Here is a 16,635-nt window from a genome sequence, read left to right on the forward strand (position 1 = left end):
TCTCTCCTTACAGATGCTGCCAGACCTGCTGAGATTTTCCAGCATTTTTTCTTTTGGATTAACTTCTGTCTGCTATCTTTTTTTTCTTTCTTTTTTTAAATGAATTTAGAGTACCCAATTCATTTCTTCCAATTAAGGGGCAATTTAGCATGGCCAATCCACCTACCCTGCACATCATAGGGTTGTGGGGGCGAAACCCACGCAAACACGGGGAGGATGTGCAAACTCCACATGGACAGTGACCCAGAGCCGGGGTCGAACCTGGGACCTCGGCGCTTTGAGGCAGCAGTGCTAACCACCGTGTCACCGTGCTGCCCTTTTAACCAGTTCCTCACCCAGCGCCATGTTCAACCTGGCTTGTGACGCAAATTTGAAATTTGAATTCAATAAAAAAAAATCTGGTTTTAAAAGTCTGAAGATGACCAGGAAACCATTGCCGATTGTCGGAAAAACCCATCTGGTTCACTGATGTCCTTTCGGGGAAAAACTCTGCCGTCCTTACCCAGGTCTGGCCATCATGTGACTCTAGATCCACAGCAATGTGGTTGACTCTAAACTACCCTCAGGGATTGGCACTAAATGCTGGCACAGGCAGCACGCCCACATTGCATGAATAAATAAAAAAAAGCTTTTCCTAAAGTCACCTCTGGTTCATTTGCCAATCGCCTTAAATCCACTCCCTTCTGTTATCGACCCTTCACCCACAGGGAAACTATCTCTCTTTATCTCTCTAACCAAATCCTTCATAAAGGCTCAACGATGTCTCCTCTGGGCCTTCTCTGGTTTTCGGAGAACAACCCCCAGTCTCCCCACAATTGCAGAATGTACCTCACAAAGTGGCCCCTAAGGTGGATGTTGGACGACAATAAACAGATCATTCAGTGCTGCACATTTGTCTCAGATGCTAATCATCTAAACTCACAGTCTTAAAGGGACGACTGATAGCTGCTTAGGAAAGAAACTGAAATTGAAATTGAAAATCGTTTATTGTCACGAGTAGGCTTCAATGAAGTTACTGTGAAAAGCCCCTAGTCGCCACATTCCAGCGCCTGTTCGGGGAGGCTGGTACGGGAATTGAACCGTGCTGCTGGCCTGCTTTCAAAGCCAGCGATTTAGCCCAGTGTGCTAAACCAGCCCCAGGTAAGTTTTGGTTAAAGAGGTTTCTGTGTGGCCATTTGGCAAATGAATGCTCCTAATTGTGTCTCAGTTGCAGCACATCGACATCTGAGTCCGAGGCTTGTGTGTTCAGATCTTACTCCAGAAATGTGAGCCAGTATTCCAGGCTGATACTACTGAGGAAGTGCTGACCCTACCAAAGAATCAGTTTTGGAAATATTAACGAGGCCCCTTTTGGGGGAAGTGAAAGATCCCATAGCCACTATCTAAAGATCCCATCGCCACTATCTATAGATCCCAAAGCCATCATCTGAAGACCCCATAGCCACTATCTAAAGATCCCATCGCCACTATCTAAAGACCCCAAAGCCACTATCTAAAGACCCCAAAGCCACTATCTAAAGATCCCATTGCCACTATCTATAGATCCCAAAGCCACTATCTAAAGATCACAAAGCCAGGATCTAAAGACCCCCACAGACACTATCTATAGATCCCATAGCCACTATCTAAAGACCCCAAAGCCACTATCTAAAGACCCCAAAGCCACTATCTAAAGACCCCAAAGCCACTATCTAAAGACCCCAAAGCCACTATCTAAAGATTCCAGAGCCATTATCTATAGATCCCACAGCCACTATCTCTAGATGCATAAGATAAAGATGCATGGCATTAAGGGTAAAGTAGTAGCATGGATAGAGGATTGGTTAATTAATAGAAAGCAAAGAGTGGGGATTAATGGGTGTTTCTCTGGTTGGCAATCAGTAGCTAGTGGTGTCCCTCAGGGATCAGTGTAGGGCCCACAATTGTTCACAATTTACACAGATGATTTGGAGTTGGGGACCAAGGGCAATGTGTCCAAGTTTGCAGACGACACTAAGATGAGTGGTAAAGCAAAAATTGCTTTACTGGATAAGGATATCGGAAGTCTGCAGAGGGATTTGGACAGGTTAAGTGAATGGGCTAGGGTCTGGCAGATGGAATACAATGTTGACAAATGTGAGGTAATCCATTTTGGTAGGAATAACAGCAAAAGGGATTATTATTTAAATGATAAAATATTAAAACATGCTGCTGTGCAGAGAGACCTGGGTGTGCTAGTGCATGAGTCGCAAAAAGTTGGTTTACAGGTGCAACAGGGTATTAAGAAGGCAAATGGAGTTTTGTCCTTCATTGCTAGAGGGATGGAGTTTAAGACTAGGGAGGTTATGCTGCAATTATATAAGGTGTTAGTGAGGTCATACCTGGAGTATTGTGTTCAGTTTTGGTCTCCTTACCTGAGAAAGGACGTACTGGTGTGGAGGGTGTGCAGAGGAGATTCACTAGGTTAATTCCAGAGCTGAAGGGGTTGGATTACGAGGAGAGGTTGAGTAGACTGGGACTGTACTCGTTCAAATTTAGAAGGATGAGGGGGGATCTTATAGAAGCATATAAAATTATGAAGAGAATAGATAGGATAGATACGGGCAGGTTGTTTCCACTGGCGGGTGAAAGCAGAACTAGGGGGCATAGCCTCAAAATAAGGGGAAGTAGATTTAGGACTGAGTTTAGGAGGAACTTCTTCACCCAAAGGGTTGTGAATCTATGGAATTCTTTGCCCAGTGAAGCAGTTGAGGCTGCTTCATTAAATGTTTTAAAGATAGAGAAAGATAGTTTTTTGAAGAATAAAGGGATTAAGGGTGTTCGGGCCGGAAAGTGGAGCTGAGTCCACAAAGGATCAGCCATGATCTCATTGAATGGCGGAGCAGGCTCGAGGGGCCAGATGGCCTACTCCTGCTCCTCGTTCTTATGTTCTTATGTTTATCCCAAAGCCACTATCTAAAGATCAACTAGGGAGGTCTTGTAGGTATCCTGGCTAATATTTATCCCTCAACCATGTCACTAACAGAAGTGATTATTCAGTCATTATCGCATTGCTGTTCTCTTGGGATCTTGCTGTGCACATACTGGCTGCTGCATTTTCAACATTACAACAGCGACTACACTTGAAATGCGCTTCACTGACTGTAACACACTTCAGAATGTTCTGAGATTGTGAAAAGTGATGTAGAAAGGCTGCAAATTCTTTCCTTTCCTGGCTCCACTAAACTTCCAACATGTTCATCCCAACCCATCTCTCTCCCTCCCAACTTTGGCAGTCACCAAATGGGTTTAACCTTCAAAATAACTGGCCCACCCAGAGCTGAGATAGAGCGTATTTAGAGGGAAATTGGCTCGAAGACAATGCATTTTATCCTTTGACAAATACTTAGTCAGGCCTCAGCTACAACCCAGTTTTGAATCAAAACAAAGCTTCGGAAAGGTGCCGAGGAAGGTCACGGAATCAATCCTGAGTTTGAAGCTTCTTGGTTATCAGGATTAAATAAGCTGGGAGTCTATCCTGAATCAAGGATAATTTAATCATAGGTTCATAAGATAATGAAGGGAATAGAGAGCGCTTGTGTAGGTTGTTCCAATTAAATAGATCAAGAAGGACCAAGGGACACCATCTTAAATTGCATTTTAAATTGGATCTAGATTAGATGTCAGGAAGTGGTTCATTCCCCTGGAAACCCCTGGAAACCTCTGGAACAGGCTGCAGTGGCTGCCGGCTCCCGGAATTCCTTCTTGCAAGAGCTGGACCAGTTCCTCATGGTGGTGGAGATCACCTGGGACAAGAGTGTCGGAACAACAGATAATTATGAGGGCCTGGACTGGTCCTGAATACTTAAAGGGTTCGGAAAGAGGAAGTCTCCCCAAATTATCCTGGGTCCTTCTCTCCGAGGAGATCCTTGGGCTGTTGGGGCCGGGAATGGATATAATTGTTCTTCAGTTTTATGGGATGGATTGGAGGGCCTTTGCCAGTCCATTGAAGGACACAGATTTAAGGTAATTGACAAAGAAACCAGAGCCAACGTTAAAAAAAAAACCTTTTTACTCAATGAGTGGTTAGTATTTGGAATACAAATTGGGTGGAGGATACTGATTCAATAGTCACCTCCAACATTCAACGAGAGAAATATATGAAGGGGAAAAAGTTACAGGAAACTGGCGCAGAGTGGGACTAACTGTTAGCCTCGATGGGCTGAATGGCCTCCGTATTGTACCATGGTTCAATGACGTGGTCAGAGAAACTGACCGAGGTTGATTACACGGGGGTTTTCACTGATTAACTACTTCTCTCTGACTGGGGCGGGAAATAACTCTTGCCTCCTACTCCCCTTTTTATTGGTCCCATTTTGCCACTGTCCAGCAACAGTGAAACAATGACCTATAATTTCCTTCGTCATGACCAAACTGCTGTGCATTTCCAGCAGTTTCTGTCCTTATTTCAAATTTCCAATTTTATTTTTAACCTCATCCAGCTGAGTCTAGCCCGGCACCACGTCATGCTAACCAGGCTTGAAAAAAAAGGAAGGTCGATTACTCTCAGACCCGAGTCAGCTGCCAGTTGGCCAAAGACGGTTAGACCTCACACTGATAATCGGGATCATTGAGGGAAAACATATCGTGCTGTGGTCATTAATATGTGGTTTAATATAGACAAAGACTCGGCAGTGAAACAGTCTTCCCTTTGTGTGTTCTTGTGCTCCCATTTAAAAGAAGTAATGAGTTATGAGACTGTGCAAATTAAGTCCTTAATTTCTACAACACAGAAACAAATCCAATGTTTCTATGATGGCGTTTGTTCTCCAAATGAGCTTGCCCCAACCTCTTTCTCTCTTATCCTACCACCATAATCTTTTTAAAAATCTAGAGTACCCAATTATTGATTTTCCAATTAAGGGGCAATTTAGCGTGTTCAATCCACCTAACTTGCACATCTATGGGTTGTGGGAGTGAAACCCATGTAGACATGGGGAGAATGTCTTTGGGGCAGCAGGGTAGCATGGTGGTTAGCATAAATGCTTCACAGCTCCAGGGTCCCAGGTTCGATTCCCGGCTGGGTCACTGTCTGTGCGGAGTCTGCACGTCCTCCCCGTGTGTGCGTGGGTTTCCTCCGGGTGCTCCGGTTTCCTCCCACAGTCCAAAGAAGTGCGGGTTAGGTGGATTGGCCATGATAAATTGCCCGTAGTGTCCTAATAAAAAAAGTAAGGTTAAGGGGGGGGTTGTTGGGTTACGGGTATAGGGTGGATACGTGGGTTTGAGTGGGGTGATCATGGCTCGGCACAACATTGAGGGCTGAAGGGCCTGTTCTGTGCTGTACTGTTCTATGTTCTATGTTCTATGTTCTAATGTGCAAACTCCACACGACAGTGACCCGGGGCTGGGACCGAAGCCGGGTCTTCGGCGCTGTGAAGCAGCAGTGCTAACCACTGCGCCACCATGCTGCTCTTAATCTTTTCCTTTCTCCCTTCCGTATGCATCTGACTTCCCGTTACAATTGTGAATGGGCAGTAAATGCTGGTCTAGCCTGCGATGTCCACATCCCATGAACGAATGTATATTTTAAAATGCACCCAAACTAATATTTATTCTGTGTCTGGATCAGATCTTTCAATACCTCATGAGCCCTCCTAGATGGGTGACAGCAACATACTTGTCAAAGGTTGGGCATTCCTAATCTCAAACCCCAGAATTGACTATTTTAATATTCTTTCCATGGTTGAGCAGTCCTTACAGACTTAAATTATGAGGACAGGTCATACTAGCTTGTTTTCTCATTGACATTGACGCATTGTTGACATGCAGTCGAAGACCCTTTGGAACCTCAACAAAATGGCTGTTCTTCATGTGTGAGTCCGAAAGGTGAGCAAATGGGAGCAACTTCCCTGTTCTTACCTGACACCCTCTCTCACCCATCTCTCAGCGACAGTCTGTTTCTCATTGTGCTTTACTTAATTTGCTCTGTTTTATAACCTTGCTCTAGAGTCGCCAGGTATCTTTATGATACCACCACGAGGTTCAAGTTCAAGTGCTGATCAATAACTCAATACACCAGTTAGTAAGGTTCAAATCAAAACACATTTATTATATACACAGTCAATTGCTAATCATGCATAAAATACTACAGAACTAGACTATTTCTAACACTAAAAGGCCAATACTTTGCTTTGGAAAAGGGACCCACTAGGTCAGGGAACAATGGCCTCTCGTTCGATCCTGAGACTGCAGGCTTCCAGCTGGTATGGACTAAGGGTTAGGAGTGTCTATCTCGTAGCGTGCGTTGACTGGACACTTACTTGTTGGTGCAGCTGCTAGGCAGGTCTCTTGCAAGGGTTGTTTCGAGCTGCTGAGAGACCCTGCCAAGAAGGACAAATTGAACTTGGGGACTCTACTCTATAGTCCCCAGGGGCTTCGCGCCCTTTTGGGCGGACCCGGTACCTGGTTCCAATTGATTGGACCATGTTCCCAATCAATTGGTTTGATTTCTCCAATACTGGAGCTGTTCCCTGATTGCTGGGCGGTTCCTAAGTGTCCGTTGGCCTTCCTTTGTCTTGGCTCCCGCTGGCGCCGAGGAGTCTGGCTTGGCCTTGATTATCTTAACTGTTTCAATTATTCCCGGGGATCGCTCATCGATATGTAGATGGTCGTCAGTTTCAGTGCTGTCTGGTTTTCTGCAAGTTCTAATATACAGGAAGCTTTGCATTCTGCTTGCTTCCCTGTACCTGTCCATTTCTCCCTGAGTTCTTAGCGAATCTCCATTTTAAAGTCGGGAAGTGACCAACCCAGGTGGCTACACAGTCCCTGTTAACAATTATCTGGGACTTGCCACTTCAACTCCCAACACCGCCTCCAGCATCTGATCTCAGCCCACCTTCCCCAACCCGATGGGTTGGCACTGAGGTCAACTGCAGCACCTCTGCCACTGGCATCTCAGTTAAGATCATCTAACCAGCATGGTTGAGCGATCGTGTCGGGGATCTACTGAATCTTCTTGCCTCAGTACCACGCTGGGCAGTACACCTAACCATTGAGTCAATAATTAGCACAACGCACAGTGCAATGACTTCTAAGACAGAAGAGATGATCCGTGTGCTGCAAGATAATAATATTTGAAGGATTAATGAACATACTGTCCTTTGCTGTGAACAGTGTTGTAAATCATTTCAAAATGTTATTTATTGCCAGTGCAGTGACTCTTTTGCCAGAATTTTATTAACAACAGGAAAAATATCAGCTTTGAAGCACTTTGGAGTTAATCCTTTGGGAAGGCAGATGCTGAATGTCCAAAAGATTGGAAACTTTAACAATGGCACTGTGTTACAGAAAGAAATATTTTCCTTAAATACAATATTGGCAAAAACGTCCCTGGTGTTTATCAAAGTGTGATAGAAGGAAAGGTCTTGCATTTCGATAACATTTTTCAAAATATCCCAAAGCATGTCACAATCAATGAATTACTTTTTCAAAATCACTTCTCGGCCATTTGGCTCAGATCAAGTGTGGTACCTGCTGTGCCTTTTGGCTCAGATCTGGTACGTCTCTCTTGTGGGGGACCATGAATTGGATTCAATTTGTACTTGAATCGGTTTTTGGAGCAGGCAAGGAGCTGGATTAAGGGTTTGCCCCTGTCCACACTCTGAGCTGTGGCTTTGTAACTCAGAAAAAGTAATTTAAAAAAATCAATGAATGACTAAAATATAATGGAATGAGGCAGGTAACCTGCACACAGCAAGATGCAGCGATGAGATAAGTGACTTATAGAACAGTACAGCACAGAACAGGCCCTGCGGCCCTCAATGTTGTGCCGAGCCATGATCACCCTACTCAAACCCACGTATCCACCCTATACCTGTAACCCAACAACCCCCCCCCCCCTAACCTTACTTTTATTAGGACACTACGGGCAATTTAGCATGGCCAATCCACCTAACCCGCACATCTTTGGACTGTGGGAGGAAACCGGAGCACCCGGAGGAAACCCACGCACACAGGGGGAGGACGTGCAGACTCCGCACAGACAGTGACCCAGCCGGGAATCAAACCTGGGACCCTGGAGCTGTGAAGCATTTATGCTAACCACCATGCTACCCTGCTGCCCATTATTAAAGGACCATTATTAAATGGTTTTCTTTGCCGCCTTTGGTTGAGGTGTAAACATTGGCCAAGTTTTTTTTTGGAAATCTTATTGGCATTTCTCATATTTATAAACAATTGTATATATGCATCACATTTTCTGACCCGCGTTAATTTACTTTATTGTACAGAGAGGTATATTTTGTCTTTCATCTAATTGACCTTATATACATTCTGCTGCTTCTGGATCATCGGGAACAGCAAATGAGCCCTCGCGAGGGGTTTGATATCCTGAACTGTATCTACGGCACTGAGTCAAGGCTGACACCTCATTATCCCTCCCCCAATTCCTGGAGTTGTCATTCTCACCAGGGCTACAGTTCCACAAGTGTAGTCTTCCCTCCAGTACATGGCTCAAGTGACTGTTCCTCATCATCTGTAAGTCAAGAGACAAGGTTGAACTGCATGGGATAGGGTGGTGGGGAGGGAGCTCTAATCCAAGCCAGTTCTGCCCCAGTATCTGCAGATACAATAGCATTTTTCCACCAGACCTAATCAGCAGTAGGACCTTGAGTTCAATACCACAATTGTTGAGTACAAAGACAAGACGTTTGAGCATGCTCAATGAACCCAAGGTTCCAAGGGTCATATTGACAATGCATTAACCTGGTCAGCCTCTCGAGTTCCCATTGTTTGTTTTTTTTACGTCTTTTTATTGGATTTTTCAATTTTTGCATCCAACGAAACAAAACAAAAAGGTTAACCATCGGTGACAATGTGCAACAGGCACAGTGCATACCAATACTCATCCCAAGAATGGGAACAAATGAGACTGGATGAATCATGGATGAAATCCCCAACATATTCCTTTCATGGCTATAGGACCCGTTGCATCAGAACAGGAAACAGGCATCAGCACAGGCCCGTTTCGTATCCATAGCTACAAAACAAAATAACAGAAGGAGGAAAAACACCCTCACGAGAATCCCAGAACTAAAGGGGAAATCGACTTTACTCCCACAACGCAGACTCCACTCTTCCCCAGGCCCAGGCCAGAACAGGCAGCCACGCGGTAACTGCAGGCTGACAAAGGGAGGACCAGTAACCACCAAGCCTCAAAATCAACCCAGCATCTCCCGTAGAAACAAAATAGATACATCCATCCAGGAAGCAGCAGAATACTGATCCCTGATCCCGGAGCTGAGCCTGGTCTATCCCGACACAGTCACCAAATAAAAGTTCAGGATAACTAAGCCCCAAGGATTACCATCGCACCCAGCAGTCAAAGAGGGAGATCCATATCAGGAGCCCCAGTCATCAACGGGTCAGCACTACGTCCGCTGGGCCTGAGAAAGGAAAGGCGTTAATCCAAAATAAGAGACTAACTCACACTGGAGGAACCTTCCTCAGTCATATCGAGGACAGAACTAATCCTACCAACCCCCCCCCCCCCCCCCCCCCCCCATCCCTCACCCTGCTCCGGCTCTGCTCATCCTCCCACCAAGGATACATTAGGATTTGGGAAGCACGGTAGCCCAAGTGGATAGCACTGTGGCTTCACAGCGCCAGGGTCCCAGGTTCGATTCCCCGCTGGGTCACTGTCTGTGCGGAGTCTGCACGTTCTCCCCGTGTCTGCGTGGGTTTCCTCCGGGTGCTCCGGTTTCCTCCCACAGTCCAAAGACGTGCAGGTTAGGTGGATTGGCCATGCTAAATTGCCCTTTGTGACCAAAAAGGTTAGGAGGGGTTATTGGGTTACGGGGATAGGGTGGAAGTGAGGGCTTAAGTGGGTCGGTGCAGACTCAATGGGCCAAATGGCCTCCTTCTGCACTGTATGTCCTACAAAGGGATTGTGTACAAATCCCAGATTCAACGTTTGGCACCACATGATATAAACTTATTAAATCAGGATAACCAATGATGCAGGACATCAGACCCAAATTATTCACTTCCCGACAAGCAAATATATTGACAACATCAACAGACAACAACATGATTATCAGGGAGAAAAATCCAGGATAACAATTCAGACGCAAGGTTGTTATTAGGATAAAGACTTCTCCACCGCGCACGGAGAAAGTAGGATCAAGGATAGCAACGCATCAAAAATTGTGAGCACTCTTCGACAGATTCCAACAATTGAAGCACAAAGTCTCATTGCCTCCAACATGAAGTCTCACTCGAACCCAGGAGGTCAACAGCCCAAACCCAGGAGGTCAACAGCCTAAACCCAGGAGGTCAACAGCCCGAACCCAGGAGGTCAACAGCCCGAACCCAGGAGGTCAACAGCCCGAACCCAGGAGGTCAACAGCCCGAACCCAGGAGGTCAACAGCCTGAACCTAGGAGGTCAACAGCCCGAACCCAGGTGGTCAACAGCCCGAACCCAGGAGGTCAACAACCTGAACCCAGGAGGTCAACAGCCCGAACCCAGGAGGTCAACAGCCTTGGCTCCAGCAGGGGGAGGACAACCTGGCCGGCTCAGCCACCTCCAACCCATCTCGACTGACATGAGAAACAGGACACCACAGGACCAGGAGTTGGGAGGCCAATTTCTCCCCCCCCCCCCCTCCGGCCTCAAAGACAGGATTAAATGTGCTCCATCAACAGTGCTCACTCTGCACCAAGAGCCCCCTCATGCGGTGTAAAAATGTCTTGCAACTCTTGAAATTGGGCTTTGATGACCAGCACTGCAGAGCTGAGACACTCGGACGGATTAATACCACCTTAATCTCTGGGCGGCACAGTGGTGCAGTGGTTAGCACTGCTGCCTCACGGCGCCGAGGTCCCAGGTTCGATCCCGGCTCTGGGTCACTGTCCTTGTGGAGTTTGCACATTCTCCCCGTGTCTGCGTGGGTCTCACCCCCACAACCCAAAGATGTGCAGGTTAGGTGGATTGGCCACGCTAATCTGCCCCTTAATTGGAAAGAAAATAAATGGATGCTCTAAATTTATTTTTAAAAAATATCATCGTAAGCAGCCATCATCCGTCGGTATACACCACACTGTCAGGGCAAAGGTAACTGTGCGACTGCCAACCAGGCCCCATCCCACTCCTTTCACCCGCCTCAGATCAATGAGAATTTAAACATTTTGTCTCAATTCAATAGTGCTCTTGAAATTGGGCTTTGATGACCAGCACTGCAGTGCTGAGACACTCGGACGGATTAATACCACCTTAATCTCTGGGCGGCACAGTTTTGGCCAACAAATCTCAGAACAGAGTAAAAATCATGTCAACTACAAAAAGACATGATAAATGTGCACACGGATAAAAAAAATAAGTTAAAAGATGAGCAAAGCCCGAGCTCGCAAAAATGCCCCGCTCCCACGCTCACGTCACGTGACCACCCCGAGTTCTCGTTGTTACCGCGCCCAAATGTAAGAGATTTGGATTTTCTTGAGTGTGTGACTCTGTGTGGAAAGGTTAATCAACCTCCTTAAGTGTACTAATGTTATAGTGTTATTGATTTCTCTAAATCTTGTATGAATCCTGACCTTTAGCTTTTGCTTGGAAAGGGAGAAAGTATAAATCAATTTTGATGCAGTGGCCATTGAACTGTTAAATGAAGATTGACCTTGAAGCTATGTCCATTTTGGCACCAAATTATTTTCAGTGCTTTTGAGAAAGATATTTTAATCAGTGAATAACAAATTCCGCGCAGGAAACATTTGTGAATGCAAATGGCAAAAGGAGATGGGAATGGAATAAACTTATAACTAAAAGTTCCATATGACAGAGTAGAACTGGCGTGATAAGGTAACAAAATTAGGAAGCTGTATTGATGTACAGCAAAATAATTTGTTGAAAATATAGTTGAAAGGACAGTCTGATTAAAATGAAGTTTGTGGAGAGTCGTATTAGGTAATGCCGATATGTGGATCGTCATCTATGAGGTGTGAAGAGAAATACATTAAGAATAGGTATTGGTTAGCTCTGCTGCCTCACGGCGCTGAGGTCCCAGGTTCGATTCCCACTCCGGGTCACTGCCTGTGCGGAGTCTGCACGTCCTCCCCATGCGTGCGTGGGTTTCCTCCGGGTGCTCCGGTTTCCTCCCACAGTCCAAAGATGTGCAGGTTAGGTGGATTGGCCATGATAAATTGCCCTTAGTGTCCAAAATTGCCCTTAGTGTTGGGTGGGGTTACTGGGTTATGGGGATAGGGTGGAGGTGTTGACCTTGGGTAGGGTGCTCTTTCCAAGAGCTGGTGCAGACTCGATGGGCCGAATGGCCTCCTTCTGCCCTGTAAATTCTATGATAATCTATGAAGCTGTGCGCTCCCTCTGTGTCGAAAGTGTAAATATCTATTTTGTTTTTACCATTCGAAACTGGTGATAGATCTATTAATATATAAAATGATTAAGCATTTTCTATAACTTGTTATGAAATATTCGGCATGTATTGAATGCCTTGAAGCTTATTCATGGGGTCAAGATTCGTGAACAAGCCCCGATTTCAATCTTGTGGCCTGGTGAGCTAAACTCATGCTGACCACTTACCAGCCTAGGTTGTCCATCACTGAACTGCACAAACAGTGGGCGAAATTCTCCGCCTCACAATGCTGCATCGGGAGGAGAATCAGGGGCGGGATTCTCTGACTCCCCCCCCCCCCAGGTCGGAGAATCGCCAGGGGGTGGCGTGAATCCTGCCCCCGCCGGCTGCCAAATCCGCCGGCACTGGAGATTTGGCGGGGGCGGAAATCGTGCCGCGCCGGCCGGTGGCTGCTGGCAGCTGCCCCCTCCCCGGCGATTCTCTGGCCCACGATGGGCCGAGTGGCCCCCCGTTTTTTGCTGGTCCTGCCGACATACATTAGAGTAGGTCCTTACCGGCGCGACCCGGCGGCGCGGGCGGCCTCCGGGATTCTTGGGTGGTCATGGAGGAGTTGCTACCACGGTGGCCTGACCCGCGATCGGGGCCCGCGATCCGCAGGCGGGCCTGTGCCGTGGGGGCATACTATTGCTCCGTGTCGGCTGGTGTGGTGCTCCGCGGAGATGATTCCCCCCTGCGCATGCGCTGGGATGACGCCTTCGGCGCCGGTTGGCGTGGCGCCAAGCCCCTTCCCCGTCGGCTGGCGCGGCGCAAACCACTCCGGCGCCGGCCTAGCCCCTGAAGGTGCGGAGGATTCTGCATCTTTGAGGCGGCCCAACACCGGAGTGGTTTACGCCACTCCTCGGCGCTGGGACCCCCGCCGGGTAGGGAGCTATGCTGCCTCGTGTCCGACCAAAAACGTGGTCCATGCCTCGATTCAGGGGCCATGCTCAGGTCCCTCGCTGGTGGCAATACCGAGGTTTGCGCCCGCGCCGGAGGCGAAATGAAAAAGCGTCATTCACATTCATTTAAATGTGATTAGCGGGTTGGGCCCAGTGTGCTTGGACCTTCCGCGATTCTCCGGTCCTTTTAGGCGGGAGACTCATGGGTGGGAATTACTGCGAGTATTCGCAAACGGGGACTCGGCACCATGGCTGGGGAGGGGGAACGGGAGGCTAAAGGAACACTGAAAAACTGTTGAAAACTGTTGGCTTGTTGGCTGCCCGGGCTGGGGGAAATAGCACGGAGCAGCTTGGTGCCGGGTCCATGAACTCGGGGTGTCCCCCTCAGGATTGGGGTGCCTGGCTCAGACTCCCATTGCTGCAGTCTGCCTTTTAAACGCACCCCTTTGCTGCTACTTACAGGTTCCTGGCTGCTCACACTGCTGAGTGCTGCCTGCATCCTTTAAATGTTCAGAAGGTCTCTGGTCATCTGGGAGCCCACCCAGGCCGCCCCTCTGGACACTCATACCCCAGCTGTTTCATCAAGGGGATGGGCATGGCCAAGCTCAATCAGGAGCCCATCAGGTGTTGGTATTCCTCAGAAGTTCTGCCCCATTGTAGAGGAAGCGGATCAGCAGAACTCACCCCTACCAGAGCACACCTGCACCGGGGCCTTACAGAACCCTCCCTGGTTCTCTAACCCTCTGAGGGCAGAGGACTCACCAGTGACCCCCACCCCTCTGGATCATCAGTTTTCTCCTCCTGCGAGATTCAGTCCCGGCGTCAGCACCTAGTCTCCCAGATGGAGAATTTCACCCAATATATCGGTAGCATCTGTCATTCATGTGTTCGAATCCTACTGATATGAAGAGTAAATCAGTAGTAAGAACACAGCTAACAGCTCTCACAACTAAGAGCGCTATTTGTGCCATTCTGGAAGTTAGAATTTGTACATAATTGTTTTGGTAGCTTCCCTGGTGTGTTTTACAGTGAGGGAAGGTGTATCTTTCTCATGCACATGGTGCATAGGTTGCATATTGGTTACGGTGGAATGGATTCCCTCAGAGTGGTTTGGTAATGGCAAAGTGCATTGTTCTGTTGTTTATTTAATGGTGGGTGTGTTATTATAATGGAGTTGCTGTGGCACAATAGTAGCAAGGTGATTGCGGCAAAGTGGGTTGTTGCGATGGTGGGATTGCTGACTTTAAATCCAACCATTGCATATTGTTGAATCTCGTGTTAATTTAGAAAAAAATGTAAATACATGGGTTCCAGAATATGGTAAGGCAGACAGATCGTCATTTATTGCCCAACCAGGGCAGCACGGTGGCCTAGTGGTTAGCACAACCGCCTCACGGCGCTGAGGTCCCAGGTTCGATCCCGGCTCTGGGTCACTGTCCGTGTGGAGTTTGCACATTCTCCCCGTGTCTGCATGGGTTTCGCCCCCACAACCCAAAAATGTGCAGAGTAGGTGGATTGGCCACGCTAAATTGCCCCTTAATTGGAAAAAATAATTGGGTAATCTAAATTTAAAAAAAAAAATTTATTGCCCAACCCTGGTTGCGAGGAGTGATTACTTGTAAGAACTGAGTGGTTTGCTGGCATCAAAACTAAATGACGGCAAAAGCTGCTGAATCGCTGTCAGAAAACACATCTGGTCCAGAAAGCTCCTTCCGGGAAGGGAACCTGCACTTCTTCTCCGTTCCAGTTCACGTTATGTGCCTAATAACCTCCGAAATGGCCCAGCAATCATCCAGATTCGACTCATTATCTGGATTGGCTAACAAAAGGTGCATTACCTCATATACGACTTTAAGATCATGAAAGTGTTTGATAGGGAAGATGTAGAGGAGACATCTCCACTTGTTGGGAAGACCAAAACTCAGGACCATAAATATAACATAGCTATCAATAAAGGGAATAGAGGGAAGCACGGTGGCGCAGTGGTTAGCATTGCTGCCTCACGGCGCCGAGGTCCCAGGTTCGATCCCGGCTCTGGGTCACTGTCCGTGTGGAGTTTGCACATTCTCCCCGTGCTTGCGTGGGTTTCACCCCCACAACCCAAAAGATGTGCAGGTTAGGTGGATTGGCCACGCTAAATTGTCCCTTTATTTGAAAAAAGAATTGGATATTCTAAATTTAAAATAAATAAATAAATAAATGCAATAGAGACGCCAGGTAAAATGGCTGGTATGCCAAAAGAGCCGAGAATCGAGGATTCACTGTCACATGCACGAGTGGAGGTAAGTCGCATAGATATCTGCAAAGGGGAGAAAGGAAAGTAGTTACGGGTGAAAGGAATAGAAGGGTATGTTGATCAGGTTAGGTGAAAAAGGTGGGGAGTGGCTCATGTGGAGCATAAACAGCAGCAAATGAACCAATTGGGTTCACTGGCTATAAAATCGAATCAAGAGCCAGCGGTTTAGAGCGTCCATCATTCATCAAACCTTTCAATAAAGATTGGATAAATATCTTACTGGGGATGGGATTGTTGAGTTAGATATGCTGCGATTTAACACCTGTGTTCGCCACGCGTGCAAACGGTGACATAACGAGGCTTCCGCCCGGGAAAGTTGGGAACCTCATTTTAATATATTTAAATACAATTAGCGGCTTCCCTGCCATATCATTCCGTCTCCCCTCCCCCACACACACATTCGGAATGTTGGCAAGGTTTACTACTGTTTTTTAAGAATAGGAACCAGGTGAAGGGTCAGGGGAGTGTCAGGGTGAAGAGGGGGTCTCGGTGTGCGCATTGCGTAGCCCTGTGATGCATATTGGAGATCGGGGCATCGTTTAAAAGGACGCCACAATCCCGGGATTCCTGGCTGCCGGCTTTTTCTGATCCCGCCCTGCCAGCATGCCGGCCTGCGCCCCGCCTCCAGATTCGTTCTGAACAGACGCTGGATTATCTGTGAGCTGCAACGCCGGGTTTCTCGCTTTAGCCAGCACTCTGTGCAGAGAATGGAAAATACCACCCAATGTGTGAGAGAGATGATCAAATACTCACTTGGCACAATGGGGCCTGTGCTGTCGTAGAGGGTAGTGGCTTTGGGGGCAGCAGGTTAACACCATCCCTCAGATTAAGTGGCTGGGTTAAAACAACACACAAGCAGTTCATTAACTGCCTGACCTTCCCTCCCAGGTCCATAGTGTTGTGCCTAGTACGCAACTAAAACATTCCAAATGTCAATCAAGATCAATGATTCTATTCTCAATGTGTCCTACTCACCTGATGCACTGCAGCCAAGCATTTTACAGGCCCAGAGCCTCTACTATCTACTGGGGCAAGAGCTGGAGGCACATGGCAATGCCTTCACTCTGAAGTTTCCCCTTG

At 47.3% G+C, this 16,635-nt stretch overlaps 1 pseudogene; it reads left to right on the plus strand.

Annotated features, from left to right (window-relative positions):
- The first annotated feature begins 7,449 nt into the window (after window positions 1-7,449).
- LOC119954585 lies at window positions 7,450-7,656 on the plus strand (annotated as a pseudogene).
- The last annotated feature ends 8,979 nt before the right edge of the window (window positions 7,657-16,635 follow it).

This window comes from Scyliorhinus canicula, chromosome 19 (assembly GCF_902713615.1).
Source record: "Scyliorhinus canicula chromosome 19, sScyCan1.1, whole genome shotgun sequence".
NCBI classification, from domain to species: Eukaryota; Metazoa; Chordata; class Chondrichthyes; order Carcharhiniformes; family Scyliorhinidae; genus Scyliorhinus; species Scyliorhinus canicula.